The sequence below is a fragment of the Symphodus melops genome (assembly GCF_947650265.1).
Source record: "Symphodus melops genome assembly, chromosome: 14".
NCBI lineage: Eukaryota > Metazoa > Chordata > Actinopteri > Labriformes > Labridae > Symphodus > Symphodus melops.
The window spans coordinates 4,667,240-4,695,096 of NC_136704.1; the positions used below are offsets into that span (position 1 = coordinate 4,667,240).

Genomic DNA, 27,857 nt, shown 5'->3' on the forward strand with positions numbered 1-27,857 from the left:
CCGACAAGAGACTGAGGAAAACACAGAGACTAAATAGACAAGGGCTAATCAGACGCAGGTGAGACCAACAAGACAGGTGAGGACAATTAGAGCAATCACACAGGCGGGAAACACAAGGAACAAAGAACACAAGACCAGAACACTAGAGGACAAGTACCAAGTAAAACCATGACATAGATAAGTAAAAATAAACAAACACTACAAATAAGTCTGGATATTTCCCAAAGCTGCAAAAAATATTGCCTGATCCTGTGAAGCCAGTATATATTACGGAATTATTTGAGGATGTCAATTAATATGTTCAGTTGGACTAATCAATAGAGCAAAACTAATGCACCAACATAAAATGACTTCAGTTCAATCAGGAGAGACAAGTGATATTAAGAATGAATTTATTACAGTGAAAGAGTGATTGACAGAATGAGATTTGACAGAACGTTTTGGCGCTTGGACTCTACGGGGTGGAAGATGCGATTTAGTGATGAAGTCCTGCTCGTCATTAGGATAGATCCCCCCATGGAGTCCAGACCCTGGTGGTGGAGGACTGATGATTTGGTGAGACCGAGTTGGAGAAGAATTGATGGGAGTCGACTCTGCTTCTGAAGATGGCGGTGATGGGGAGGTGGAGGGGCGCACGAAGCCAGCTTGAAAGAACTAGGGAAGAAAAAGATTCATATTTAAAAGGAGAGCTGAACGATGATAGGCCGAAAATGAAGGAGGAACGCTGCGCCATTGGCTAGATGAGGTCCGGTGACAGAACAGCTGATTAACCCACAGACAACCCAAACTGACAGCTCGAGAATGACAGCGGAAATGAGATAGTGTGAATAACGGGTGACTGGGAAAACTGATTGTGGATCACTTAAAGTCTTCCTTACGGAACTTTCGCTAAGCTTTATGTGTTACGTACAACAATCAAAAGCAAAGTTGTAAACCTAATGGACACACACACACCTACACACACACATACACAAAGAGTACAGAGATGTGCTGAGGTAAGTTCAAACTTTTAATTCATTTATTGATGTGCAAACTCCACAGTTTTAAACTGTATAAATCTGTTCCTGCAGCTGTTTGAAAAGCTCGTGAAAAGTTTCCCATTAAGTTCAAAATCTTCTTTTCTGTCATATGTTTTTAACGTTGTGTTCATTTTCTTTTTGAACTGTAACAAGTTCCTTTTTGTTGAGGTTTTTTTTTTTCATTTTTCGACATAGGTATGTATGTCGTTTTTTCCAATTTTATGACATAGGTATGTGTGCCGGGTTTTTTTTCTTTTTTTTCGACATAGGTATGTATGTCGTTTTTTCAAATTTACGACATAGGTATGTCTGCTGTTTTTAAAAAAATTTCGACATAGGACATGCATGTCGTTTTTTTCATTTTAAAACATCAGTATGCATGTTGTTCTTTTCATTTCTCGACATAGATATGTAAGTCTTTTTTCCAAATTTTCAACATAGGTATGCATGTCGTTTTCTTCATTTTTCGACATGGGTAGGCATGTCGTTTTTTTCATTTTAAAACATATGTATGTATATCATTTTTTTCCAATTGTACAACATAGGTATGTATGCCCTTCTTTTGTCATTTTTCGACAAAGGTATGCATGTCGGGTTTTTTTTCATTTCTCGTCATTGGTTTGTATGCCGTTTTTTCCACTTTTACAACATAGGTATGTATGCCGTTTTTTTTTTCTTTTTTTTCGACATATGTATGCTTGTTTTTTTCACTTTTTCGACATAGGTATGTATGCTGTCTTTTCATAATATGACATAGGTATGTATGTCGTTTTTTCAAATTTACGACATAGGTATGTCTGCTGTTTTTAAACATTTTTCGACATAGGACATGCATGTCGTTTTTTTCATTTTAAAACATCAGTATGCGTGTCGATTTTTTCATTTTTCGACGTAGATATGTAAGTCTTTTTTCCAAATTTTCAACATAGGTATATATGTCTTTTTTTCCCCCAGTTTTACAATATAGGTATGCATGCCGTTTTTTTCATTTTTCGACATGGGTAGGCATGTTTTTTTTTTTCACTTTTCGACATAGGTATACACATAGTTTTTTCCAATTTTACGACATAGGTATACACGTTTTTTTCAATTTTCGACAAAGGTATGTATGTCGTTTTTAAAATTTTTCGACATAGGTATGCATGTCGTTTTTTTCCCCTTTTCGACAGGTGTACACGTCGTTTTTTCCAATTTTACGATATAGGTATACACGTTTTTTTTCAATTTTCGACAAAGGTATGCATGTCCTCTTTTTTTTCATTTTTTCGACATAGGTATGCATGTGGTTTCTTTCCATTTTTCGACATAGGTATGTATGTCGTTTTTTTCAGTTTTTCGACATAGGTATGCATGTCGCTTTTTTCAATTTTACGACATAGGTTTGTATGCCCTGTTTTCTCTTATTTTTAACATAGGTATGCATGAGGTTTTTTTTCACTTTTCGACATAGGTAAACACATAGTTTTTTCCAATTTTACGACATAGGTATACACGTTGTTTTTTTCAATTTTCGACAAAGGTATGTATGTCGTTTTTTAAATTTTTCGACATAGGTATGCATGTCGTTTTTTTCCCCTTTTCGACATAGGTGTACACGTCGTTTTTTCCAATTTTACGATATAGGTATACACGTTTTTTTTCAATTTTCGACAAAGGTATGCATGTCCTCTTTTTTTTCATTTTTTCGACATAGGTATGCATGTGGTTTTTTTCCATTTTTCGACTTAGATATGCATGTACTTTTTTCCACTTTTTCGACATAGGTATGTATGTCGTTTTTTTCAGTTTTTCGACATAGGTTTGTATGCCCTTTTTTCTCTTATTTTTAACAGGTATGCATGAGGTTTTTTTCACTTTTCAACATAGGTATGTATGCCCTTTTTTTCATTTTTCGTCATAGGTATGCATGTCGTCTTTTTTGTTTTTTTTAACATGGGTATGCCTGACGTTTTTTTCACTTTTCAACATAGGTATGTATGCCCTTTTTTTCATTTTTCGTCATAGGTATGTATGCCGTTTTTTTTTTCATTTCTTTCGACATATGTATGCTTGTTTTTTTTACTTTTTCGACATAGGTATGTATGCTGTCTTTTCATAATATGACATAGGTATGTATGTCGTTTTTTCAAATTTACGACATAGGTATGTCTGCTGTTTTTAAACATTTTTCGACATAGGACATGCATGTCGTTTTTTTCATTTTAAAACATCAGTATGCATGTCGTTTTTTTCATTTTAAAACATCAGTATGCATGTCGATTTTTTCATTTTTCGACGTAGATATGTAAGTCTTTTTTCCAAATTTTCAACATAGGTATATATGTCTTTTTTTTTTTTCCAGTTTTACAATATAGGTATGTATGCCGCTTTTTTGATTTTTCGACAAAGGAATGCATGTGGTTTTTAAAAAAAAAGTTTGACATAGGTATGCATGCCGTTTTTTTCATTTTTCGACATGGGTAGGCATGTTGTTTTTTTTCACTTTTCAATATAGGTATGCATGTCGTTTTTTTTCACTTTTCGACATAGGTATACACATAGTTTTTTCCAATTTTACGACATAGGTATACACGTTGTTTTTTTAAATTTTCGACAAAGGTATGTATGTCGTTTTTTAAATTTTTCGACATAGGTATGCATGTCGTTTTTTTCCCCTTTTCGACATAGGTGTACACGTTGTTTTTTCCAATTTTACGATATAGGTATACACGTTTTTTTTCAATTTTCGACAAAGGTATGCATGTCCTCTTTTTTTTCATTTTTTCGACATAGGTATGCATGTGGTTTTTTTCCATTTTTCGACTTAGATATGCATGTACTTTTTTCCACTTTTTCGACATAGGTATGTATGTCGTTTTTTTCAGTTTTTCGACATAGGTATGCATGTCGCTTTTTTCAATTTTACGACATAGGTTTGTATGCCCTGTTTTCTCTTATTTTTAACATAGGTATGCATGCGGTTTTTTTTCACTTTTCAACATAGGTAAACACATAGTTTTTTCCAATTTTACGACATAGGTATACACGTTGTTTTTTTCAATTTTCGACAAAGGTATGTATGTCGTTTTTTAAATTTTTCGACATAGGTATGCATGTCGTTTTTTTCCCCTTTTCGACATAGGTGTACACGTCGTTTTTTCCAATTTTACGATATAGGTATACACGTTTTTTTTCAATTTTCGACAAAGGTATGCATGTCCTCTTTTTTTTCATTTTTTCGACATAGGTATGCATGTGGTTTTTTTCCATTTTTCGACTTAGATATGCATGTACTTTTTTCCACTTTTTCGACATAGGTATGTATGTCGTTTTTTTCAGTTTTTCGACATAGGTTTGTATGCCCTTTTTTCTCTTATTTTTAACAGGTATGCATGAGGTTTTTTTCACTTTTCAACATAGGTATGTATGCCCTTTTTTTCATTTTTCGTCATAGGTATGCATGTCGTCTTTTTTGTTTTTTTTAACATAGGTATGCCTGACGTTTTTTTCACTTTTCAACATAGGTATGTATGCCCTTTTTTTCATTTTTCGTCATAGGTATGTATGCCGTTTTTTTTTTCATTTCTTTCGACATATGTATGCTTGTTTTTTTTACTTTTTCGACATAGGTATGTATGCTGTCTTTTCATAATATGACATAGGTATGTATGTCGTTTTTTCAAATTTACGACATAGGTATGTCTGCTGTTTTTAAACATTTTTCGACATAGGACATGCATGTCGTTTTTTTCATTTTAAAACATCAGTATGCATGTCGTTTTTTTCATTTTAAAACATCAGTATGCATGTCGATTTTTTCATTTTTCGACGTAGATATGTAAGTCTTTTTTCCAAATTTTCAACATAGGTATATATGTCTTTTTTTTTTTCCAGTTTTACAATATAGGTATGTATGCCGCTTTTTTGATTTTTCGACAAAGGAATGCATGTGGTTTTTAAAAAAAAAGTTTGACATAGGTATGCATGCCGTTTTTTTCATTTTTCGACATGGGTAGGCATGTTGTTTTTTTTCACTTTTCAATATAGGTATGCATGTCGTTTTTTTTCACTTTTCGACATAGGTATACACATAGTTTTTTCCAATTTTACGACATAGGTATACACGTTGTTTTTTTAAATTTTCGACAAAGGTATGTATGTCGTTTTTTAAATTTTTCGACATAGGTATGCATGTCGTTTTTTTCCCCTTTTCGACATAGGTGTACACGTCGTTTTTTCCAATTTTAAGATATAGGTATACACGTTTTTTTTCAATTTTCGACAAAGGTATGCATGTCCTCTTTTTTTTCATTTTTTCGACATAGGTATGCATGTGGTTTTTTTCCATTTTTCGACTTAGATATGCATGTACTTTTTTCCACTTTTTCGACATAGGTATGTATGTCGTTTTTTTCAGTTTTTCGACATAGGTATGCATGTCGCTTTTTTCAATTTTACGACATAGGTTTGTATGCCCTATTTTCTCTTATTTTTAACATAGGTATGCATGAGGTTTTTTTCACTTTTCAACATAGGTATGTATGCCCTTTTTTTCATTTTTCGACATAAATATTTATGCCCTATTTTTCATTTTTCGACAAAGGTATGTATGTCGTTTTTATTCATTTTTCGACATAGGTATGAATGTCATTTTTTCCAATTTTTCAACATAGGTATGTATGCCCTTCTTTTCATTTTTCGACATAGGTATGTATGTCGTTTTTTTCAATTTTTCGACATCGGTGTGTATGCCCTTTTTTTTTCCATTTTTCGACGTAGGTCTGTAAGTTGTTTTTTCCAATTTTTCGACATAGGTATGTATGTCGTTTTTTCCACTGTGACGATATAGGTATGTACGTACTTTTTTACGTACATACCCATGTCGTTTTTTTTTACATTTTTCAACATATTTATGCATGTCGTTTTTTCCTTTTCTTGACATAGATAGATAGATAGATAGATAGATAGATACTTTATTGATCCCGAGGGAAATTCAAGGCATCCAGTAGCAGTATACAGACAGGCAGGACACAAGACATTAGTTACAATACACACCCGCTGCCCCCCCCCCCCCCCCCCCCCCTCTGTATACAATAATCCCCCAAACAAGATTTAGCAGCCACTATGTGACTAAGAATAAACATAATTATATGTTATGACTAAGAATAAACATAATTATATGTTAAAATAAAAGTAGAAGTTGGCACAGAGCCAAAACAAACGAATAACATATCGGACAAGTACGACAGGGACGGAGCTACTGAAAGTGCGGCCACTCACGTCGGCGCACAGGTGAGAAGTGTCGAAATTGAGACATTGGTATGTATGCCGTTTTTTTCAGTTTTTTGACTTAGGTATCTATGTCATTTTTTCAAAATTTTACGACATAGGTATGCATGCCCTTTTTTTTCATTTTTCGACATCGGTATGCATGTTGTTTTTTGTCCTTTTTGACATCGGTATGCATGTTGTTTTTTTCCTTTTTTCGACATAGGTGTGCTTGTCTTTTTTGTCCTTTTTGACATTGGCATCGTTTTGCTCCATTTTTTGACATAGGTATCTATGTCATTTTTTCAAAATTTTACGACAGGTATGCATGCCCTTTTTTTCATTTTTCAACATAGGTATGCATGTCGTTTTTTTTCATTTGTCGACATAGGTACGTATGTCATTTTTTCCAATTTCACGACAAATGTGTGCTGTTTTTTTCTTTTTTTGACATAGCTATGTATGTCATTTTTCGATATGGGTATGCATGTCTTTTTTTGGTTCATTTTTCGACATAGGTATGTTTGTTGTTCTTTCCAATTTTATGACATACTGTGGGTATGTATAATGTTTTTTTTCGACATAGGTATGTATGCTGTTTTCTTCATTTTTATGACATACCTATTCATCGTTGTTGTTTGGAGGTTTTTTAAGTCACCTTGTGCGTGTTGGTTTTGTCAGAGAAGTAAGAGAAGACACTCAGGGTCAAATTGAACAAACCAGAAGGTTTAATGACGGAGTACAATGCACATACCAAGGGTTATTCTCAGCGGAGAGGTCCTCCTCGCTGACAGAGCAGCCAAATACCAGAGAATGGACCTCAAATGTTAGAAGTCACAAAATTATATAGTTATGTGTTTGGTACTTCTTCTAGAATATTTGTATACTGTGTCAGCAGAAGTTTTAGCAGAAATGGCGTGACGCCCTTGAGATTGTGGCACGAGTGGAGAGAAGCGCACAATGTGAAAAAGAAACTAACACCCGACCCCAATCATAACAATGTACTAAATTACCCAACCCTTTTAAATCCCATTAAAAACACAATAATAATAAAAAGTAAAAAGCAAAAGCAATCCTTCATAACTGGGACTAAACAAAATCTGTGTACATCCTGCAGCACCACTCAGTAGTTAACATAACAGCAATGAGCAAAACTTTATTTAATCATGAATGCAAGAAATGGAGTAAGCTTAAACATAGCTGATGTAACATTATGTAATGCGACTATGTGTTGTGAGTGTTGGTGTTCTCAAAAGCGGGAGAGCACGCCAGTCTTGGTCTTTTTCCTCAGCATCAGCATCATCACCATCACCATCTTCATCTTCATGTGGTTTGTATGTATGTTGTGTGAGCGGAATTGTCTCAAGGCCATTTGATATGGGGGGGGGGCTGTTTCTGCAGAGGTTATACACCACTCTGCGAGCGTCCGAGGGGAATGGGATACAGCAACACCCGTAGAACGCCAGCAGGGCCACAACTGTAATGACAGACAGAAAAATAGACGAAATAAGAGCTTTCCATTTACCAAAATGAGAAGTCATCCAATCGTTAAAGGGATTGTCAACACCTGAATGCTCTGCAAGCGTAGTCGACAGGGAACGAAGGCCGTGGAGAGCCCTGGTGACAGAACCATCAGGGGCTGTGTTGTTGGGGATAAACGTGCAACAGGAAGCTCCAAACATGCTGCAAACACCCCCTTCTTTGGCCAACAGCATGTCGAGCGCCATTCTTTTCTGTAAGGTCATAAGTGAGGTTGCACATTATAATGACCGTAATTAATTCTGTCAACATTTTTATTAGGTGTAATCCCAACAAAAAGAGATTCAAAGCCACTGGCAATTTGATCAGAAAGTTTATACTTATCAGGCACTCCACGAGGGACCCAAATAGCAATAGCAACAATATATGTGGGGCCCTTGGAGAGATCAAAATAGTCGGTGAAGCCCGTGGAGACGCCGACTGCTGATCTCCTCTGCCTGGAGGTTTTGTGAGGGATAGAAACATTATAATGGGTTCCCATCAGGGTCACAGGCAGGATCAAGGTCTCCAGGGAACAAACACGAGTCCAATCATTAGTGATGGGTTTCCTAAGGAAATGAAGAGAAGAATGGCAGAATAAATCTGTACAGGCTTCCAGTACTCCATTACATTCATTGTTAACATTAATTAAATGAGAGGGCTGAAAACATACATAAAGTTTTCCATTCTCTTGTTTAGACACTGACACACAAGGGAGGGTTTGACAAACAGATACAACACTTAACTCATTCACACATTTATTCAGAGTCTCTTAGGGAGTCTCTTCCAAAGTCTCAGACTTATGTGAGTAAACCTTCCACCTTGATTTTGCCCAGTCCAACCTTGTGGCTTTCTGCCACACCCAGCTTCATTCCCTTGTTGGTTGGGTGGGATCTTTTGTCCCTGTTGGGAGATACTGTGTGCAATATTACTAAGCTGCTTTAAATAGTCAAAAAATCTTCAGCATGTTTTGTATGCTCTGGTTGTCTTATCTCTATTTTGTCAAGTCTTGAGCTATAACACATTAAAGATGTTTCTGACTCCTCCCTCCCCCTTTTGAAATAGCACAGAATTTACAAAGCCGTGCTTTTCAGAAACATCCAAGTGAAAAGGTTTTAAGTAATCAGGGGAGTTAACCAGGTAACACCTGTAATAATGATTATACCTTTGTTATTCTCAATTTATTTTGGGGGGCATCCTATCCTGCGTCGGCCTCATTACCCCTCAGAGTTCATGAAGTCGTCATGATGGAGTCTAGCCCCCAAAAGACTTTTCATTGTTCATTCTCAATTAAGTCTCTCCTGATTGAACTGTATTTATCATGGCAATATACAATTTTACATTTTACCGCCTTCGACTGTTGCAATTTGACAGTGTTTTACCGTAAATTCTACAGATTTTTTTTACAGTGTGTTTCATGGCCGTATTGCAGTATTGAGTTTTGTTTCGCAACCTGTACCGATGAATTTTAAACACAAGCCTGATTTCCCTACAGGGATCATTAGTGTTTCATCTCAGCTTTTCATCTTAACTTGGAAACCTTTTATATTAAGTGCCGTTGTATTTGCCAATAAAATATGCTTTGATCTGAGTCTAATTTACTTCCTTTGACAGGCGATGATTCTCTTCACAGGATTCCTGAGCTTAACCACTTAGTTGTCAAGGAGAGAAGGAAATGTCCATAAATTGACTTTGTGTGAAACATTGCCAAGTTGTCAGAAGTATAACAAGAGGGCTGTATGAAGAAAAAAAAAAAAAGAAGACATTTCCATTAGGTTTCTAAATAATGGTCACCATGATGTCACTATAAAAGATCTATTCTCTTTAATGACTGAAAGAAGTCCAATCCGACTCATACTGCACCAAAGGTTTAATCCTAACACAGCCCTGTCAACCTCACTGTATCGGCCCTGTCTCGAGTTTGTTCCCCTCACGCCCTTAGCACTCCAATCCAAACACGAGATATGACTCAGCGGATTTGGAGCCCCTTGAGGAAAGGGTCTAATCCAACCCAAAACTGATTTGGTGCTGGTGTGTCCTGCAGTCTTGATGAGGTGCCAGCCCCCACTGGAACTAATGCAAGAGGATTCCAGCATGAGCCGACAGGAGGGAAGATGGAAAAGTTGGTGTAGCATAGTCTCCTAGTATGTGTGCAGATTGCTGGTGTTTACAATGACAGTGCAAGGTTAAAAAGGCAAGTACAAAAGTATTCACTCCCAGGCAACGAAGTGGAGTTAGTTTTTCTACTGGCCACCCTCTATTTGAAATCCACATGCAAACAGTTTGCAAACAATGGATCCTCATATATTAGTGCAAAATCTATAAATATCAGGGCACCATACCAGGCCACATGATTGTTTCTCACCCTCGCCACCCTCTTCTTTGTAACAAACACACTAAGGCGCTGTTCACTGACAGTATGCTGGTAACTTCTTGGCATGTGTTGAGCAGTCTTTAAATCAAACCTGCTCCACAAGGTTTATTTGCTTTTCAGCATATCACCTTTTTCTTTAAATGCAGGACAAAAACGAGAGAGAAAAACTGTTCAAAAAGTGACACTTTTCTCCGTGTGCACCCATACGTTTTTAACAGCAAAGCGTCTACTTGTCACGCCTTTGTTTCCTTAATTTTGTACAGTAAATTTTGTAAAGTACAACATCTGAAAATGAATCAAATAACATTAAAACAGCAATGTGACCTGCCAAACAAAAAACTCTGATCTAAACAAAAAGTCAGAATTTTGCAGAACTTGCTTGAGTTTGGTGTCATTGCTGTTTGATAAAAGGTCAGATATATTGCAAACCCACCCATACAATTTTTACACATTCAATGGTTGAAAACAAAAAGGAAAGCTGTGAAGACATCAACCTCACAGAAGTGTCTAACCTCCTCAGTTAATGTTAAAATGTCTTGGAGGAAAAAATACTTTGAAGTTCGATGGTTTGATCCAAGCAAGTTCAACATGCTAAATCAATATTCATTGCTTTAAGCTGCAACCTCCTCTAATTACTAACCTGATGAGAGCATTAGGTTTGGTGTTGTAAATGGTACAGGTCATTTGTAGGGATATATGTAGCCGATAGCTTCATAATTATGCCCTGATTTTGCTCGTTAATCTTTAATAGCTTCTCGCCGATGCAGCATATCAGAAGTTGTGCTGTCAAAGGGTTCACCTCAAGCAATGCTATGAGCAGCCACTACATGTAGATTTCCAAATGGACTGCAACATGCATGTGCACCAGAGAGTGTAAAAGTGCAAATGCATAAATGCATAAACAGATTACATTGCTGTCATATGCTTCACTTGCTCAAACTTAGAAAACTTAGAACTTAGAACACAACTCTTTTAATCTGAAAAGTCAACATTTCCATTCACTGTTTTTTTTTTAAATATACTTTAGTAATCCCACGGGGGGAAATTCGGTTTTCACTCTGTCTAATGAACACACACATAGGCACTCATGCACAAACAGGGTTCTAGTGACATGCATTAATGGAGAGGTCTCAGAGTGAGGGGGCTGCCTACAGCGAGCGCTCCAGAGCAGTTTTTTGGGGTTCGGTGCCTTGCTCAGGGGCACCTGCTGTGCTCAGGAAATGGACTGGAACCTCTCCAGCTACCAGACCAGTTTCCGGACTTGGTCCGTGCTGGGACTTGAACCGGCGACCCTGCGGTTCCCAACCCAAGTCCCTACAGACTGAGCTACTGCCGCCCCCTAGTTAGATAGTTAGTTCTCAGAGAGCCAAAATACTTTCCTAAATGGCTCTTATTTAAAAATGCTTATAAGACAATGTAGGTTTGTTTTGTCGTTCGTTGAAAGCTATAAACGGCTCAATGTTCGCCAAACACACAAAGCAGGTAAATGACTTTACTCATTGTTATATTTTCTACAAAGACCCGACATCAATCCATCATGAACACCACCATGAGTAACTCAAAGAAAGACAAACCTAAGAATAAACTCAGGGTTCAGGGAGGAAATTGAGATTTAGCTCAAGTTGTAAACAGTCCACAACATTTCACTCCCTGTCTTTTTGTTACAGGTGGTTCGTAAGCCACTTGCCCTGATTTTTGAGATGTGTAACATTTGAGACTTGGTCATGATCTCAAAACATGCTTTAATTTGAGAGTCTTTAATAATTTTCCTCACTTGTTAGATGCTGATGTTTTGAATCCAAATAACATTTTGTTTTCACCTCTCTTCCAACAAATGTGCTGTGGTGTGATGACAGATTTCTGCGTTTCACTTCTGATGTTGTTGTCAAACACAAGTAACTATGTGTGGAGAATTCTTAATATTCACATTAACAACTCCTTAAACAGCGCTGCCTTTGACTATTGCCTTGATCTTGTGTTTACCCTGAGCCTGTCACTCAGCTGTTAACATGGAGGATTTTTACTTCTGATCACAAATGCATTCTCTTTGATTCGGTTCTTCTATCCGCCGCCTCCTCTGAGAGCCTTTCAAAATGCTTTGGCTGATTTAATGAACAAGTGCCTCTGAATCTTCATGTATTTTCATGTAGTTTTTCTCGCTTTATTTTAATGAAGTGTGTCTGTCTGGTTTGAATGTTATTGCACCTCTCAAGCCCACTCATGATGTAACCTGTTCGCCTCAGAGAAGCAACGACCTCCACTGTGTCAGATTAGACTGAAGCTGTGCAAAGTGGAAACTGAATTTTTTTCTGTCAAAGGTTCACTGTTTGAATCTCAGTGTTCACTCGCTTAAAACATTAAATGCCAGTGCAAAAATGAGGCTCTGTTACTTTAGCATGACTGTTAATCTTTTTAACCTGCTGGGGTGAAAGAAAATGAAAAAACAATCAACAGCACTTTTACTGTGAAGAGGAATACACTCCTCTTACTCAAATAAATCATTTGAATAAAATCCTGTTACATTTCTCTCCCTAACCATGTTCCTGATACGTCCTGAGTGTTTTCCTTGTGGCTCCTCGTGGTTTCTCTTTTGAACCTTTGATGAACCTTTACTCCTTGAAAACAGTAAGGTTATGTTTTTGCATTTTTTATCAACGACAAACATGACAGTGCGATTGCTTTGTTGTGGGGAAATATGTTCCCTGCCAGGTCAACCTCGTTTCCATGTTAGTGCCGGAAGAAGGTGAAATGTTTATTCCTTGTTTCAGAAAATACAATGATCAGAAGAAGAAAAAAAAAAGGAGCCAAGAGTAAAATCACAAAAGGAGCACAGGGAAAATCGAACAATGAACTGACACATAAGGTGAGAAACACGGAGTTTAAATTCAAACACAGGAGAGACCGACAATCTCTCACTACTCATTAGTGCTCACTACATAATGAAAAGCCTTTTTGTAGCTTATCATACTTTAAGGTCTATAGTCTATTCACTTGATCCCACAATGCATTGTGAAAATCAGTGTACAACCAATGCTCAATAACTAAGTAATATATACCATCATGCATTGCGGTTCAAAGCTTTTTGTAAGCGGAAAGTGGCGTTTGACTCGGCTGCTTTCAGACGGACGAGAGGAGAGAGCAGCATGAACACAATACATTTTAATATTTTGGGCTTTTTTTACTGAAAGTTGTTTTAATCAAGAGTAGTTTGTCCTAATAATAAACAGATATGAGACAAGAGTGACACGAGTTTTGGTGCCAAAATATCTTCAATCGTTTATGAATCCTTGTAAAGGGAAAATGTTGTGTAAAATCCACTTTGACTGTATTTGTGAACATTTGAGTGTCTACTGACCCACAAAATGTGAATTAAATTCATCCAGTCTTTTGTTTGTTGTCTGCAGAACAACAGAGAGAAAAATGCTCCGTTTTAAATGTTCTCTCCTTGATACATCACAAGTTGGATTGTAATAAAACAATCCCCTCCCCTGATTGTAAGGACTCCACCCCCAGCCTCGAGCTAACTTTTGTGCTGGGCCGCCATTTTCATTCTCGCTAGTAAAGGAGTGATAAGCGGAAAACTCAGGGGGGGTCATTACATTTAAAGAGACACACACACCAAAACAGAGCATTCAGAGAGAGCTGATCTCTACAGGGTCACAAACTTCCTCTGCTGCTTGATTCATGTTATATTTGGACCAAAACACAGAAACACAGATGTTTCATTTAGACCACAGGAGACTGTTTGAAAAGGTAAAAAGTATCTCAGTATGATCTAGTTATCAATAAAATTCATGCCATTATTTACTATTCGCATGATCCTTGGCCACAGTTTACTGTTGTGCGACAGTCGTGCCATCACTGTCAGCAGCCGGTAAGTCAGCAGATAGTGTCTGAAATGTTTTTAATTATCAAGCTGAAGGAATGCACTATATAGTAAACTACATATAACTCACTATACAGGGAGGAGGCAGGTGGGATGAGTGGTTGAATACGGGCGCAACCAAAGGGAGGACGTAACATCAGACCTGAAACACAAGGAGGCAAAAACTACAAAATAAAACGGGAATCAAAACGATGACAAGAGTGAATAATGATAACATCTGCATGATGTGATTATTTTTCTGCCAAAACTCTGCCCCCTTCTCGATTAGATCTCGGGGAGCACATCGAGGAGGCAGAACTTGTTGGCAGATCTGTCAATAAACTGATGAAGACAGGAATCACCGCTTTATTGGCTCTTAATCTTCATTTGACAAGGTTCTGGATCCTTTGTAGCTTTTTGCAGGGCTTGCTTAAGATAACAAATGAGACAAGGTAGAGACAGATTTAAGCCACCATTGAACTGGTTTGGCAGATTTCCTGTCTCAGTAATGAGGCCAAACAGTATAGATTGGATTTCAGCTGGATGGAAAATACAATCCGAACACATTTAAAGGTTGTCTGGCTGATATGTCTGTATGGGTTTGCTTATGTCAGCCTTTCAAGCTCTGTTTTCACATTCAACACAACAATGTGTGACTCAACATTTTTTAAGATGTAAATCACTTTGGGCAGTTTTCTTTCGGGCGGTGGAAGGTGGAAAATTCCTATTTGGTGCGGCTGAAAGGCCAGAAAGAGACAAACTAAAAAAAGGAACTGGATGTGAAGACTGGATGTCACACACTCATATAACATCTGCCATGAAGATGTGTGCGGCACGGTGATCGCCATAGAAGACACTGAACTTCCTGCTGCCCCGATGATTTCATGTCAATCTATATTCCCCTATAAAGTCTTTGTTCCTCACCAAAACACATCATGTGTTTCCTTGAAGATAAAGATGTTTTATGCATTTCATTAACATAACATTTTTTTATTTTTTTTATCAAGCAAATGCTAAATTCTGTATTTCCGTGTTGGTGTTTCCTTCTTTTGCAGCCTTTTCAGAATCAGTTTATGTATGCAGAACATTGAAAGAAAACATGCAAGAATATCCAAGCATATCCAAACAGCACACATCCAGACTGGACAAACTGATCGGGCGGGCCGGCTCTGTGGTCGGCATGAAGCTGGACTCTCTGGTGACGGTGGCAGAGAAGAGGACACTGAACAAACTGCTGGATATTATGGACAATGCCAGCCACCCTCTGCACACCGTCATCAGCAACCAGAGGAGCCGGTTCAGTGAGAGACTGCTCCTTCCCAAGTGCAGAACCAACAGACTTAAGAACTCCTTTGTCCATCATGCCATCACACTCTACAACTCCTCACTTGGGGGGAGGAGGACTAGAGCACACGGGACAGAGGGGTAGGAGTTGGAGCGTCTTTCCTTCTACCCTCATTGTGCAATAACACATGGACACTTTCACTTGTATGTGCAATAATCTCAACCAAGTGCAACAATCGCAATAATAATCATTGCCTTTTTTATAGCCTTTTTTTGTATATTTTTTTCTGCTTCTTCCATTCATATTTTTTTTCCAACGGAAGAGTGTTCTATTATTTATTCTATCTTATTCTTTATATTGTTACTTTTTGTTACCTGCTACATTTTTATTTTATTGTATATGCTGCTGGAACCTAAATTTCCTTGAGGGAGTCATCCCAAAAGGATCAATAAAGTTCAGTCTAAGTCTAAGAAATGTAATGACATCACCAACAAACAAAAGCGTAACCTCTACCCACACACACCGACTCCTGAGGAACAGATCTCTATCTCCTTAGCAGCTAAACGTTTAACTGCTCGTCAACAACATGTCTGCTGAAAGGTCAAAGGACAGAGGTTTCGGTCAACGGGTTTTCTCTGAAAAATTGAACCAACAGTGTGCTACCCATGACTCACACTAGGCAAAATTGTACCGTCCTTGCGCACGACTGTCACCCCTCCCCATTCCTTGCCGGCCTGCACGCAAACTGCTCCAGGACTAAATGGGACTTAGCACAGTTACCTCTTGTACATAACGTCGTAATACACTACATGAAGTGCTTTACAAAGCTAATTATGAAGCATGCTCGGTTTATAAGGTAATGAAGGTTGTCCACATTGTGTACCCGTGCTTGTGCTCGTGCATGACCTGTACTGTGCTGAAGCACTTTCAATTCCATTCAATTCAAAAAACTTTATTTGTCCCCGGGGGGAAAATAAAAAACCCTTCTTCCAAGGGTTCCAGGGCCAAGGACATGTACCTTGCTTGAGCACTAACACTAGTCAAACAAATGTAGGAGTGAAGTGTCGCTTTGGCACAGTACAGATTGCCTTGTGCAACACATACTGTAAGTGACGTCTCCTTTTAGCTGGCACCAAGATACATTTTCTTTAATTTGGCTGATCTGTACTGCATCAGTGCATTCATAAACAAGTGTTTTGTTTCATACAATGTTGACTGCAGGCTGTGATGTATTGCTTTAAACCCTTATTTGAATAACATTAATTTGTTACAGATGTTTCCTGTTGGCTTTGCATACAGCACACTGAACATCTAACAAGTCATCCAACCTCAGAGGTGAACTGAGGAAATTAGGTTACTTCCAACCATGTAAACGCCTCATTCAAACTGCTTTAATCTCCTGTTATTCATTTCAATGAGGCCTCAGTGTGTATGCCAAAGTGTCGAATTACTGTGCCATGGTGGACCTCGTATGGTAATCCATTAAATCGTTCTGCAGACTCATCCTCCTGGTTGTGTGTCTCTTTACTTTCACTGTCACCGCCTTCATTTTTCAATTTTTGTGGAATAATGGAGTGTATTATTAGAAGTAGAAAAGGAAATAGAATCCTTTGCTTTACGCAGCATCGAAAGGTGCTGCTATTTTCTCATATGAGTGATTCTGTTGATTCTCTGACAGAACAGTCCGACTTTAACGAGATCAAACCTGAACTGTCCCCGTGGTGGGACGTATCTGCTTTGATTGACTTATGATATTACTGAGTGAAAGTGACAAGTGGAAGGTAAGAACAGAACAGAGACAAAAAAGAAGAATAGCACTACTTTCCATCTCGACAGTACCCCTTTAGTATGAGCAGATCATAAGAGGCAAAACAGAAGCAGAATACATGCTTTGATTTTGAATGTTGGCAAACTGTTTTTTTGTTCAAACATACCCGTTTCTCATTTTCAATTATCCTCTCCAGTACACAATATCATTTGCATGTGAAATAGGTATTCACTTTTGGTTCAACCAGCTAGTAAGTGCAACAAAAAAATGGAAAGACAAAATGTTCTACAGGGTTTGCCAGATGTTTTTACTTTAGCTCATGCATGATGGGTCAAATATTAGGCCTTAATAAACTAAATTAAAACATTCATAGTGATACATTGATCACCAGATAAAACCCTGCAAATGAGTCAGCAGAGCTTGAACCCCTCTTGTATCCCCAAAATAAATGAACACAGCAATTCAACGTCAGGCCAACAAAGCGCACACACATGCAGTACACTTCAATTTACAATTGATTCAATCATGCAAAAAAAAAAAAACTGTGCCAAAAATACAGCCCCAAAAGTCACTTTTTCAGTAGACAGTCTGACGTAAACACGGTTCGTTGAACATTGGACAGGCAGCGAGCTCTGAGGGAAACCCAACACAAGTAACTGAAGCAGAGTTGTGAGTGTTGGGGGACTTTTAGGGCCTGATTTACTAAACGCTTGCGTGTATTAAAACGTGTGCAAACTTGATACTAACAGCAAAAAATGTGCTATCTGATTTACTAACAGCGTGCAGTGAGAATTGCGTCTTTCATATGACCAAAATAACACGTATTGTCCAAATAGGACGTTTGCCTTAATGAATATGCAACACGAGGCGTTTCTGCCTCAGCGTGCAAAATACTGGGAGGAGAAAATGTAAAGAAGTTAAGTTAGAACACGTAGTGTGATTTATCAAGCCAGGCAAAGGTGATTGTGACGGTGTCTGAATTTAACACCTTTGAAAAGAACGTGCTAACCCAAGAGCCCCAGTGTTACGCACTGCAGGCTGCAGTTAGGGGGAGACATAGGCACAATAAAAGACGCGTTAACATGTTTAAATGACAGAAAAATAAATGGTACGCATTGTCTCTGGAGCGCTCGTCTCTTCACTCTGCAGCCCCCTCCCCTGCTGCTGCGCTGTGGGACGCTCACCATGCTTGTACCCCCAACTTCAGTACCTGTTGCCATGAGATTTATGTCCGATCAGACACAACGCTGACCAGCTTCTGGTGCGCAACGATGGCACGAGTGGCACACACACACTGCGCACCACTGCCACAGAGGACCGTGTTTAATACTGAGGTTTTCTTATAAACCACTTTTTCCTTTTGTTATATTCACATTTATCTGCTATCAATTGAAAATACTGGACGTTCATTTGCCTCTCACTAACACCTATTTTGCGCTTGCAGTCGTCCAGCTTTCCGTCCAAACTCTCTGTGACGTAAACCAGTAGAACATCCAAAAGCCTGACAGAAATACTACCGCCTCCACAAGGTTTGCACCTGACGTCATTCACGCAAATGTTCTTAGTAAATAACCCACAAAACGCCCACAAGCCAAACCAGCAAACTTTTGCAATGAGCACGCAATTTAGTACTCTTTAATTGAGATCTTAGTAAATCTTGCCCTTAGTGTGCAACCAAGGGCTGCCAGACGAGCATTAATCCTTGTATTTACGTTTGAGTTTGGGCCATATTTTACGGACATATTGATCGATTCTTTAAAGAGGTTTTGTCTCTGTGATGTAGGGGAGTTGCATACTTTAAGCCATTTCTTTTTTTTTTTTTCAGAGAATTTTGAAATTCTTTCACTGTTAGAGATATAAATTTGAGGACAAGACACAAAGTTGGCTAAAGGGTTTTTAATAATCTGTAATGGGCTTCATTATGATATTGGCCATCGACCATTTCCAGAAGAGCCACACTGGGATAAAAGTACTGCTCCTCTATCTACATTTTGATACTGCAGATGTACTGTAGCTGCATAGATGATCATGTAAATGACGATGTAGTCTTCGTGACACTTTTGATTACTGAAGGTCAATTTTGAAGCCTAGCAAAGGCGGTCACGTCTTTGTCTGAAAGACGTGACATATTCAGACCAAAATTGTTTTTGTACGAGGCTGTAATTGTGCACTTCTGCTGGAGAAATTGTTTTTTTAACATGGCTGTTTACGGGACTCAAGCAGCTTTTGGAGCAAGCCTTGATTGGAATGCACTTTTTGCCCTTCTGCATTGGCTTCACTTTTTTCAACGCTGGAGATTGCTGCTTGTACTGTGAAAAGATGTGCTGCTAGTAATTAATGGAATCTCAAAAAAATGTGTTCTTGGATTAATCTATGATATTTTTTGTTTCTTATCCAAGTTGAAATGGTCTTTAAAATATGTCAAGCTTCATGATGGAATAATTCAAGTTGCTATTTTGGTGCAGTCAAATATGTCTGATACAAGCATTAATTGTTAGAATAAGATATAGACTACATTTAAGAACTGGTTCAGTCACAGCTTTCAAAGAATATTTTTCTAACTTTACAGCTCAGCTTTTAAGAATTAAGAGAAAGAACCCAAGGTGAGTTCATGAGGTGTAGAAGCCCACCAAAATACCAGAAGGCCAAGCAATTTGCTTGATAATGATTACCTGATTGGCGAGCACCACTGACCTAGCTTCTCCAGCCATTAAAAAAAAAAATTTTGGACAGAGGAGATTGGATTGGAAAGGTTTTCGTGGTTTGGTGTTACTCAGGTTTGGTTTGCTGTGCTATGACAGAAGTACTAACCTTTCTTTGTGGAGATGAAACAACGTAATGTTCTGTCCCATTTCAGCAGATGGAAGCCTTATTTAAACGGCACCCTGACATTTAACATTCAGACAAAGACGATGACATTTTGTTTGCGTTCAGGCATGTTGATCTGTATTCATGAGAGCACATGCACGTGTCATATATCTTTAAAGCAGAACACATGTTTATGCTTGGATCAAATGTTACCTTGCAGCTATTATCCCGTCTTTCTTTGAATGGATTTGGTTGTCTGCATCGATTTGTGCTGCGGTGAGGACACAGATTGACTTTGACATCATATCAAATGATTAGAGGTTCTGTGTTAGGAGCTCTTTGCCTGAATTGATTCTCTTCGGCAGATTTTGATGAGATTCTGCTCAACTGATGTATTTTTCTGCTAACAACTATTGACATCTTTATTCCAAAATAATAGCTTCAGATTTGAAAAGCTCAATCCGTCAAATCCGAGTCAGAATAGTATGTTCTTTAAGATAATGTTGCTCATTTCTCTCATGGTGGATATTTGGGGAAGATTGTCCTGTCACATTGTTCGCAGCTAAATAAAGACATGAGGTTTTTTAGGTTCACAACCCTGTTAGGAACACAAACAAGTTCTGTGGCCTGAGTTTCACTGAACGTCTCCACATTTATAGCTGACTCACTCAGACATCTATCCTTTAATATGGTTTGTATAAAAAAAACCTCAGGGTTGTCATCCGACAGTAGGTGTTAAAAATACAAAGGCATAGATTCTCCACTCTCTTCAGAGGTAAGAAAAGTCTTTTAGACGCATGCATGACCAAAATGCAAATGTCATTGCTCTAAGACACGGTTGGGCACTAGAGGTGTAACTTCTGCACATTTAAAACATTTAGAAAAACACTAAACACTGAACTAGCCAACTGTTTAAACATTAATTAGCTGTTTTTTCAAATGTGGTAACGTGCACATGTCACTGCTGTCACAAGAGGGATGTACGGACAGTGGACCTTATCGCTCTCTCTCTCTTCTGATGCGATTCTGGACTCTTGGTTTTGCTGCGTATTATCTCTCAGCAGGAGTCAAGAGTGAAGGTTTTTATTTTTTTAAACCCGATTCAAGCTTCTTGTGGATGGCGCGCTCGGTCCCTACGACTGTTGAGTCGTTCCATACTCATTGCAGTCAGAGCAGTCCGAAGAACATGAATGAACTTTATGAATAGACTAAATGAAAAATGTAATAAATACAGGTGTGACAGGGCGGGCGTGGGGATTTTATGGATTTTCTCTTAAACTACAAAATAAACTACAGACAACGCCACCTGGGGACTTGCACCCCAGGAGATACACAAATAAGGAAACCAAAACAGGAAAATTAAGGACACATAAGTTCGAAAGAACTGAAGAGGCAGTCGTGTTATCAAAACATAAAAAAGGTATTTATTATAGTAAATCAAAAGGAAACAAAAAGTAGGTTGAACCAAAGCTGTAGGGAGGGAAAACTAAACACAAGGACCAAATACTAATAAGTGGATTAAAATAATTGTTTATTTTAATACAAATTATAATAGTCAAAATCAAATTTACTAAATATATTAAAACACTAATCAAACAAAGGAATAAACAAAACTGAAGCAAAATAAGGCAAAACTGAAGCAAAATAAGGCAAAGCAGGGCAAAACTAGTAACAAAACTGAAGCAAAATAAGGCAAAACAGGGCAAAACAAGTAACAAAACTGAAGCAAAATAAGGCAAAACAGGGCAAAACTAGTAACAAAACTGAAGCAAAATAAGGCAAAACAGGGCAAAACAACAGCAGTTAAAACACCTAAAAAAAGAAGAAAGAAACCATTAATAAAAACACTGATAACGTGTAAAGTAAAACCAAAGCCACCCTACTCACCAGGAACCCTTCAAACAAATGCCAGGCTGATCTCAGGCACTCAGGTGCATTAAATATGCCGACCTGATTGATGAGCAAAGGGGGGAGGGGCAGGTGAGAGGCTGTGTTCAAGAGCAGCATGGTTGGACTCTACTACAATCTACCCCTGGGCTTTGAATCGTCGGCCCGACGATTGTATCACTACTGCCATGGTCTAAACATAGCACAGACAATTGGCACAGGCACTTGAGAGTTCGTAGCCCCTATTGCTCTACTCCTTGCTGCCTGAGGGAGGTGATTAACATTCGGGTGCTGCCCAGCGTTTGTGCGGTTGGTCCTTCTCAGTGCCTCACTGTTGCCAAGGGCAACATGGGGCAACTCTGGTAGTGGGTTCCTCCGACTTCGATCCACAGGAGGTTGTGCTATAGTCTCCAGCTGGACGGGTTGAGCAGCATAAGTCGGCTGACTTGGTGGACCGGTTTCTGGTGTCAGAGTGGGTTTGGAGACCAAAACAAACCATTCACCCTCCGGTGCAGGTTCATCGTCAGGCAGTGGTTCAATCACTTCAGGCAGCTCTGGAAGGTGGCCGTCAATCTCACGATCCAGCTTGCTTTTCAGCAGTGATCGATGGACATGTTTTACCTGGTCGAGGTCATTCACAGGGGCAATGGTGTACACAGACCCTCCTACTACTGGAGCCCTCAGGACCTTGTAGAGTTCTGAGCTCCAGATGTCTTGGATCTTGTGTCGGCCTCTGAGTCCAGTGTCTTTGAGGTACACAATCTGACCTTCTTTCAACGGGACACCCGTCACACGCTGATCATGCCGTTTCTTTCGTTTTTCCGCCGCTTCCTCCAGATGCTTGGTTGCTGCTTCAAAGGCGTGGTGGAGCCTGGTCTGATGTTCTATGATCCATGCATGGGTGCTGCCAGCAACAGGTTCCTGCACTCTGCCCAAAAGGAAATCAACAGGTAACTGAGGATCTTGGCCAAACATTAGAAAATATGGGGACTCAGCAGTGGATTGGTGTGCTGTGGTGTTATAGGAAAAGGTCACTTGTGGCAGATAACAAGCCCAATCCCTCTTCTTGGTAACAGGTAGCGTGCGTAGAAGGTTGTGCAGTGTACGATTAAAGCGCTCACATTGGCCATTGCCAGCTGGATGGTACGGGGTAGTGCGACTTTTCTGTATTCCGTACATACTGCACAGCTGTTGAATTAGGTTGCTCTCAAAATTTCTACCTTGGTCCGAGTGGATACGATTTGGCACCCCAAACCTGCAGAACCAGTCATTAACCAACACCTTTGCAACTGTAGAGGCTTGCTGGTCCCGGGTTGGGACTGCCTGGGTGTATTTGGAAAAAACATCCGTCATCACTAGGACATTCTCAAACCCGTTCTGTGATGGTTCCAGTATCGTGAAGTCAACAGCAAGGATTTGGTTGGGACGGGAGGCAAGCAAATGACCCATGTATGCGCAGGCAGCTGGTTGCGTGTTCTTAGCTACCTGACAACGTTCACACTCCTGGCACCATGTCCTAATGTCATTGTGCATTCCTGGCCAATAGCACCGCTGATGAACCAGATCCGTTGTTCGGTCGACCCCTTGATGTCCATGTTCATGGTGTAGCTGATGCAAAACCTGGTCCTTTAACGACATTGGCAATATCAATTGTAATACCTCCTCACCCTTGGGTCGACAGACTCTCCGATATAGCACTCCATTTCTCTCCACAATCCTGTCCCACTGTCTGACCAGAACCAGAAGATCCTTGGAGGTTTGACGCCGTTCAGTTGCATCGGGGCCCCTCTTCCTGGTCCAAAACTTCCAGAATTCTTGGATGGTGGGATCTGCTTCCTGCAACACCTGCAGGTCAGAGCTAGTATGACAGGGGAAAGATGAGATGGTGGCTTGAATAGCCTGGGTTGCTGTGTTATTTGCAAGGACTTGCTGTAGTGGCGCTGGGAGTCTGACACCAGAGACTTCACAATGTGAAGCATCTGACATGGCTGGTAGCCGTCGTGACAGGGCATCTGCATTTTGGTTGTTCCGACCAGGCTTGTACTTCATGGTGAAATCAAAAGCAGCCAGTTGTGCAGCCCAGCGCTGTTCTGTAGCACCCAGCTTTGCTGTAGATAGATGGCTTAAAGGGTTATTGTCAGTGAACACAATGCATTTCTGACCCAGCAGATAGTCTCTGAATTTTTCAGTCATGGCCCATTTAAGGGCCAGAAACTCAAGTTTCATAGAGCTGTAATTGCTCATGTTACGCTCTGTAGGCTTGAGGCCACGACTAGCATAAGCTATGGGTCTTACTTTTCCATCCTGCTCTTGTGAAAGAACAACACCCAGTCCACTGTAGCTGGCGTCAACCTCAAGTACAAAAGGTAAGGAGAAATTAGCATAGCCTAAAATTGGAGCAGACACAAACCTGCTTTTTAGTCCCTCAAAGCTTTGTTCGCACTCTTCTGTCCATGCAGCAGACAGACTCCTTCCTGTCGGTTTCTTTGACTTTGAGCTAGTTAGTTCAGCCACTACACGATGCAAAGGGGCAGCCAGTTTAGCGAACCCTTCAATGAAGCGACGATAGTAGCTAGCAAATCCTAGGAAGGACCGTAATTCAGACACCTGGTTAGGCCGTGGCCACTTTGACACAACTTCTATTTTTGCAGGGTCAGTGGACACACCTTTACTGGAAATGACATGTCCCAGGTAGCCTACCTCTGACTTGAAGAAAGAGCACTTCTCCAGTTTGGCTTTGAGACCTTCTTTCTGGAGGCGGCCAAGTACAGCGTCCAAGCGTTCCACATGTTCAGCTACGGTAGAAGAGAAGACAACAACATCATCCAGATATAACAACCATGACTGGCAGTGCTGATCTCCGAAGATCCTCTCCATTAACCTCTGGAAAGTGCTTGGTGCATTGCACAACCCAAATGGCATTCGGTTCCATTCAAACAGACCAAAGGGAGTGCAGAATGCAGTTTTCATTTTGTCTTTTTCGGCAACGGGTACTTGATTGTACCCAGCCGCAAGGTCGAGGGTCGAGAACCAGCGGGCCCCTGAGAGGGCGTCGAGGGACTCCTCAATGCGGGGCAGAGGAAAGGCATCTTTACGGGTCTTATTGTTCAAGAGTCGGTAATCCACACACAAACGGAGGCTGCCATCTTTCTTCTTGACCAACACGATGGGAGAGGCAAAGGGGCTACTACTTTCTCTGATTACCTGTGCCTCAAGGAGCTGGTGGATGTGTGCCTTTGCTGCCTCATACTCCGACGGAGGGATCCGCCTGTATCGCTGACGAACAGGGGCCTCATCAACTAGAGGAATTTCATGAAAAATGAGGTTAGTACAACCTAAATCACCTTCATGTGAAGAAAAGACACCACTGTACTTCTGCAACAGAGCCCTGACCTGCACCTGCTCTTCCTGCCTGAGGGCTGTTAAATCAATCGCGGCAATTTTATCCTGCACTGAACTAGTCACAGACTGGGAGGACACTGTGGCAGCCATCTTCCCCTCTTCGAGACCTGATGGAGAGCTTACAAGATCGGCATGACTCAGGGTACCAAGAACAGTGCGAGGGTACAGTACAACATCCTGAGTCCCTACATTGACAATCGGGATATACGCAGTACCTCTTACCACTCGTACAAGCGCTGGGGATGCTAACAGACCTGCAGGCAAGCCATTGCTCAAGGGCTCAAACAACACGGCATCCACCAGGTGTTGAGAGCAGGTGGCTGCCACGATTTTCATGGTACCCCCAGGAACTCTGCAAACTCTCCCCCCCTTCACCTTTGCACGACTTAAGCGATCGGGAGGGGCTTTGGCCTGGGCCTGGTGACACTTTTGGAGAGCCTGCTGAATTTGAGTGGGAGCCTGCAACACAGACGGTAAGTCAAAAAGTGCTGCACCATGCTGTACAAACAACTCCCAGTAACATTCCTTGATAATGTTCATACCAAGCACACCTGGAACTGAAGGTACAATGCCTGGGGGATCTTTGACCACCAGCACCCCTCGTCTGGCCACATTCTTACCACAAAGTTGACCGTTCAGCTCGAGGTAGCCGACATATGGGATAGCCAAACCATTAGCAGCACTCAGATTTAACCAGTTACAAGATTGGAGTTTGTCAGGACCCCATGGTTCGAAATGCTGTGCAAAGAAACTTGCCGTTATAGTGGACACCATTGACCCGGTGTCGACCAGACATGGGACTGTAACACCACCCATAAGCACCGCTAAGGTGGGGCAATCTGCCACCAAACTTTCAGGGTTATCCATTGCAGACTCTGAGCCTAAGGGGCCCCCACCTGAACTTTGGCTCAGTAGTTCAGGGGGCGAAAGTTTTCCTGGTTCTGAGGGCGCTGCCTGCCATTGGAACTGGGGCGCATTGGAGCGGGAACTGGCAGTGGAGCAACATACTCTCCCTCGCACTCCCTGGCAAAGTGGCCTGGCTTTTGACACCTTCTACAGATTACTGTTTTCTTACGATTTGGTTGGGTTCCATGGGGGTTGCTTAGGGTGGCCAGACTTTGCGTCAGGTGATTCAGTTGCTCTTGTTGATTTTTAAGAATGTCTTTTAGTTCACCTAACTCAGCACTAAAAGAGTTACCTGCCTGGCCATAGCTGGGATGGCTTTGCTGAATGGTGTGTTGCAGACCAAATACAGAAGGGACAGAGTGGCTTCTACTCCTCCCACCCCCGGGCACCCCCTCTTGTTCCCACCTAATTGCTTCAGTGCGGACAATGATCAAGGTGGAAGTAGGGTGGCTTCGAACATATTGCTTCAGCTCCCTGCGAAGAGCACAATCAGAAACATGCTCAACAAATTGATCTCTGAGTAACATCTTTGTTTGGCAGGTCATTCGGAGTCTTCAGAACAACTTTTTCCATGAGACACATTAAAGCATGAGAAAATTCTTGCAATGTTTCACCTTCTTGTTGCTTTCTTGAAAAGAACTCTTCTTGCAAAGACACATATGACCTAGTACACCCATACAATTCCTGTAATATAGCTAAGAGCTGTCCTGGATCTTCCTTCTCCTCTCTGGAGCGGTACTTAATCTCTTCCCGAGCCTCTCCCTCTAAATGGTCGAAAATGAAAAGTGCCTGCTCGGCTGGCGACAGGTGTCTGGCACGAATGCTAGCCTGGACCTCCTCGACCCACTCAACAATGTTTAAACCAGTCCTGCCCCGAAACATTGGACATTTCCTCTCTCTCGGTAAATAAACCAGTCTCTCAGTTACCAGACCATTGACTGAAGGGTTTCCGGAGGCAGAGGAGCTTGTTGAGGCGGAGCTGGTCCCAGGAAGACTGTCGTCCCATCGTTGACGCATCTGTCGATTTTCAGCCTGCAGCTGTGCAACCAAGTCCTTTAATTGGGCCATTTCCTCCTCCATGGAAAAGCAGAGCAGAAAGGGTTAACAGAGTACCAGGAGGCAGCGCGGAGATCCTTCCAGGACCTGCTGCTGTTTTGCCCCAAATGCCAAAATTAAACAAACCAAAAAAAATTTGCCTTAACAGTATCCTGCCGACAACGGCAAGAATGTGACAGGGCGGGCGTGGGGATTTTATGGATTTTCTCTTAAACTACAAAATAAACTACAGACAACGCCACCTGGGGACTTGCACCCCAGGAGATACACAAATAAGGAAACCAAAACAGGAAAATTAAGGACACATAAGTTCGAAAGAACTGAAGAGGCAGTCGTGTTATCAAAACATAAAAAAGGTATTTATTATAGTAAATCAAAAGGAAACAAAAAGTAGGTTGAACCAAAGCTGTAGGGAGGGAAAACTAAACACAAGGACCAAATACTAATAAGTGGATTAAAATAATTGTTTATTTTAATACAAATTATAATAGTCAAAATCAAATTTACTAAATATATTAAAACACTAATCAAACAAAGGAATAAACAAAACTGAAGCAAAATAAGGCAAAACTGAAGCAAAATAAGGCAAAGCAGGGCAAAACTAGTAACAAAACTGAAGCAAAATAAGGCAAAACAGGGCAAAACAAGTAACAAAACTGAAGCAAAATAAGGCAAAACAGGGCAAAACTAGTAACAAAACTGAAGCAAAATAAGGCAAAACA

The 27,857-nt window shown here is 40.3% G+C and overlaps 1 long non-coding RNA gene across 1 annotated transcript in view; it reads right to left on the reverse strand.

Annotated features, from left to right (window-relative positions):
• Positions 1 to 7,654: 7,654 nt before the first annotated feature.
• The window catches only part of LOC306834816, a 135,470-nt gene continuing 115,267 nt past the window's right edge, over positions 7,655 to 27,857 (reverse strand). Inside the window, exon 3 of the long non-coding RNA XR_013780537.1 lies at positions 7,655 to 7,743. This is a non-coding gene — a long non-coding RNA (uncharacterized lncRNA). The remainder of the gene's footprint in view (positions 7,744 to 27,857) is intronic.